At 54.7% G+C, this 5,000-nt stretch overlaps 1 non-coding gene across 1 annotated transcript in view; it reads left to right on the forward strand.

Annotated features, from left to right (window-relative positions):
- The first annotated feature begins 3,732 nt into the window (after positions 1-3,732).
- The window catches only part of LOC126112858 (small subunit ribosomal RNA), a 1,907-nt gene continuing 639 nt past the window's right edge, over positions 3,733-5,000 (forward strand). The window contains exon 1 of the ribosomal RNA XR_007524594.1: positions 3,733-5,000. This exon is cut by the window's right edge and continues 639 nt beyond it. This is a non-coding gene — a ribosomal RNA (small subunit ribosomal RNA).

Consider the following 5,000-nt stretch of genomic DNA (forward strand, 5'->3'; position numbering starts at 1 on the left):
ACACCTCCATCTACAGGAATCGAACGAAACTACGCCAACCATACCTCCAAAACACGGCACCGCCATCTATGACAATGTGACGAAACCACATGCAATAGCTCCATCTACGCGAATCGGACGACACTACGTCCACCATGTCGAGCGCACCACCAAAAATACCGCCATCTGCAGGTCTCCCGCAACATGGCCTGCTGCACCGACGATACTGCCATCTATGAGACGACAAGCCGACGACGACATCGCTAGGGCCCACAGTGCCCATTTTCCGACGCCACCCACAAAGCCTGCATCATCTGTCCACCACAGGAGCCCCAACGCCAGTGCCTGCGCCGCACGAAGTCGTCGACCGATCATCGCTCCGCTCCACTCCACTCGCACCCGCACCCGCAAGTGCCCCACCCCAACCGCCCAAATCGCAACTCCAGCGGATGAACGGCGGACTCTTCCCGCACTCGTAACGTGCAATCCACCCCTATATCATGCGTTTCATGAAGAGTTATATCCAATATGCCATATTCCCGCTGTCCCTATACATGCTCTAAGTAGCTCGCTTGCTACAGCAGCAGCAGCACCACGTCCGCGCGCTTCCCTGGGGGCACTGAACCGCAGGACGCGAGACCCCACGCCCAGTGGCAAACAGGACTCCTCTCACAATATAGACGGTCACTACCCCGCACAACGATGACGGTGTGGGGGCCATTTTACGACACCGCTTCCTGCGGTGCCAACGCTGTCGTAGAGTCGATACGCCATCTTTGGTAGAAGGCAACCATTCCGCTGTAAATGAGTACGTCGCTCGTAGTTCAGTCACCTCGCAGCACTGCTCAGTAAACTATGCAGGCCCACATAGATAGATCAAATACGCAAATGCCCCTATACATGCTGAACGTCTGTGCAAACAAAAGGAACCACACGTCACCCACACACTCTATCACACACTACTCTCTGCCTGTAACAGACACAGATGCAATAATTAAGCACCACCATGGACCAACGTCCGGTGCATCCTATCCGCCACAGTACACCAACCAGACTATGATAACCAGGCCACGAGGTCCAATCATAAAACAGAATATCCCACTCGTCCGACAACCACAATTGCTCAGATAAGCCACCAACACCCACACATGTCCCACACAGGGGTGCACCCAACATCACCACACTGCCTCGTCTTACAGAACAAACACACTGGCAGGAATGAAACACACAGGTCTGCCGCAACCTCGGACACGGCGCGCCCCCTCTCACTACCGAAAAGCGCATCCCAACGTGACATACCTCCTTTGACACACTGACGCTGCCTCGGGCATCCACTTCCTACGGTCAATATGAACGAACCTCGCCCCGCCCCCCCCCCCCCCCCACCAACACGCCATCCCATACCACAATGTGTACCGTACCCAAACCTAACGTGTACTGTACTACAACGCAATGTGTACCAAAACACAACCCAGTTTGTACCTTAACCTAACCTATGTCACCTTAACCTAACCTATGTCACCTTAACCTAACCTATGTCACCTTACCTAACCTATGTCACCTTAACCTAACCTATGTCACCTTAACCTAACCTATGTCACCTTAACCTAACCTATGTCACCTTAACCTAACCCATCTTGCACCTTAACCTAACCTATGTCGCCTTAACCTAACCTCTGTTGCACCTTAACCTAACCTGTGTTGCACCTTAACCTAACCTGTGTTGCACCTTAACCTAACCTGTGTTGCACCTTAACCTAACGCAATTTGCACCGCAATGTAACGCAATTTGCACCGCAATGTAATGCAATTTGTACCGCAATCTACCCCAAGTTGTACCGCAATCTACCCCAAGTTGTACCGCAATCTACCCCAAGTTGTACCGCAATCTACCCCAAGTTGTACCGCAATCTACCCCAAGTTGTACCGCAATCTACCCCAAGTTGTACCGCAATCTACCCCAAGTTGTACCGCAATCTACCCCAAGTTGTACCGCAATCTACCCCAAGTTGTACCGCAATCTACCCCAAGTTGTACCGCAATCTACCCCAAGTTGTACCGCAATCTACCCCAAGTTGTGCCGCAATCTACCCCAAGTTGTGCCGCAATCTACCCCAAGTTGTGCCGCAATCTACCCCAAGTTGTGCCGCAATCTACCCCAAGTTGTGCCGCAATCTACCCCAAGTTGTGCCGCAATCTACCCCACGTTGTGCCTTAACCTAACCCACGTTGTGCCTTAACCTAACCCACGTTGTGCCTTAACATAACCCACGTTGTGCCTTAACATAACCCACGTTGTGCCTTAACCTAACCCACGTTGTGCCTTAACCTGCTCTGTAAATGGCATATGACACGTTACATTAATGTATTGTTGTCCAACCGCAACCCGCTCAGAATGTTGTGTACACAGCTACGTGTCATCTCCCCATAACAGCTGTATTGCAGTGTGGTACGCCATAGAGACGTGTGGGAGTAATGGACGCAGTGGATGGCGATCAGCATGAGCCGTCTGTTCATGTAGTGGCGCGTGTATGCAGACATAGTAGTCTCTTCTCACACAATGTGATAGCACGGTGTCCCGCGTTCCACATCTGCGACATGCTACAGAGGCCGGTTGACAGTTCGTCGCGCAATGGACATCGCATACGTACGGGGCACCTTCCACGTGCCCTCTAGTCGGGCACATTTTGTTGCGTGGATGTGAGCGGATGTAGTGTGTCTTGACACCTGACAGGCAGGCATGCAATAATAGTTGACTTTGCAAACGGGGATGGACGTGGACGTGTACGTTTACTGGTGACGTTACGCAAATGAACAACTGGTAACCCGTTGTGGTGCGGTTGATCTTGCTGGAGGTACATCTGTGAGGGCAACGATCGGTACAGCTATGACGCGGTTGTGTCAGCGATACCCACCACACCAATGAACGTGAATGTGGATCTGGGTGTGAAGCGATACGCGGCTGTGGGTGGGTGGGACTGTCCCCGGCCGGTGAGGGGGGGGCCGCCCGGCGTGCTGGCCGCGCGGTGCGTGGGCGCACGCGCTACAGCCGGCTGGTGGGGGCGCCCAGTGGCAGGCGCGCCGGCCGACGGACGCGGCAGGCGGCGCAGCTGCGCGCCGGGGCACCCTGCGCGCGGCGCCGTGCAGCCAAAGTGGGTCCTCGCCGGCCCGGTGCGAAGCGCGGTGGACATCTGCAGTGTGCTGGTCCGATTGAGGACTGTGTGCGTTGAGGATGCGCCGCCGCCCGGCACTCGGCGCCGCGACGCCGTCTGCTGCTCGGTCGCCCCAGCGGTTCTCGCTGGTGGTTTGTATCGCAGTTGTGCAGACGTGTTGGCACGTGCGCTGTGCTGGGAGAGTTCGCTTCGGCACCCACGTGGGGCCTTTGCCCTTCTGTGGCGCTGGCGTTGGAGCTGCCGGTCACCGTAGGTGGCGCGTGTTGTCTCCCGCCGGCAATGCCACGACAGCACGCTCCCGGGCCTCTGTCGGCAGCGGCAAGCTCAGTTGGGAGCACGGGTGGTCGCACCTAAAGCGTCTACTCGCCTAACTCCGGGCGATTGCGCCTCTCTCGAACCCGACCAAGTACTTAGGACGGCGCTGCGCGCCGCCGGGACCTGAGAGGGTTTCGAGGTGTATTGTGCAGGGGAGCTCAGCCTCCTCCTGTTTGCAGAATAATTGAGCGGACGCTTGCGTGTTCGCGCGGGCCCCCGGGACACACTCCCGGGCGGCCGGCTGCTCAGCTCTAGTTGACGCAGCTCCCTGGTTGATCCTGCCAGTAGTCATATGCTTGTCTCAAAGATTAAGCCATGCATGTCTCAGTACAAGCCGCATTAAGGTGAAACCGCGAATGGCTCATTAAATCAGTTATGGTTCCTTAGATCGTACCCACGTTACTTGGATAACTGTGGTAATTCTAGAGCTAATACATGCAAACAGAGTCCCGACCAGAGATGGAAGGGACGCTTTTATTAGATCAAAACCAATCGGTCGGCTCGTCCGGTCCGTTTGCCTTGGTGACTCTGAATAACTTTGGGCTGATCGCACGGTCCTCGTACCGGCGACGCATCTTTCAAATGTCTGCCTTATCAACTGTCGATGGTAGGTTCTGCGCCTACCATGGTTGTAACGGGTAACGGGGAATCAGGGTTCGATTCCGGAGAGGGAGCCTGAGAAACGGCTACCACATCCAAGGAAGGCAGCAGGCGCGCAAATTACCCACTCCCGGCACGGGGAGGTAGTGACGAAAAATAACGATACGGGACTCATCCGAGGCCCCGTAATCGGAATGAGTACACTTTAAATCCTTTAACGAGTATCTATTGGAGGGCAAGTCTGGTGCCAGCAGCCGCGGTAATTCCAGCTCCAATAGCGTATATTAAAGTTGTTGCGGTTAAAAAGCTCGTAGTTGGATTTGTGTCCCACGCTGTTGGTTCACCGCCCGTCGGTGTTTAACTGGCATGTATCGTGGGACGTCCTGCCGGTGGGCGAGCCGAAGGCGTGCGACCGCCTCGTGCGTGTTCGTGCGTCCCGAGGCGGACCCCGTTGAAATCCTACCAAGGTGCTCTTTATTGAGTGTCTGGGTGGGCCGGCACGTTTACTTTGAACAAATTAGAGTGCTTAAAGCAGGCAAGCCCGCCTGAATACTGTGTGCATGGAATAATGGAATAGGACCTCGGTTCTATTTTGTTGGTTTTCGGAACCCGAGGTAATGATTAATAGGGACAGGCGGGGGGCATTCGTATTGCGACGTTAGAGGTGAAATTCTTGGATCGTCGCAAGACGAACAGAAGCGAAAGCATTTGCCAAGTATGTTTTCATTAATCAAGAACGAAAGTTAGAGGTTCGAAGGCGATCAGATACCGCCCTAGTTCTAACCATAAACGATGCCAGCCAGCGATCCGCCGCAGTTCCTCCGATGACTCGGCGGGCAGCCTCCGGGAAACCAAAGCTTTTGGGTTCCGGGGAAGTATGGTTGCAAAGCTGAAACTTAAAGGAATTGACGGAAGGGCACCACCAGGAGTGGA

This window comes from Schistocerca cancellata, unplaced genomic scaffold (assembly GCF_023864275.1).
Source record: "Schistocerca cancellata isolate TAMUIC-IGC-003103 unplaced genomic scaffold, iqSchCanc2.1 HiC_scaffold_230, whole genome shotgun sequence".
Taxonomy (NCBI): domain Eukaryota; kingdom Metazoa; phylum Arthropoda; class Insecta; order Orthoptera; family Acrididae; genus Schistocerca; species Schistocerca cancellata.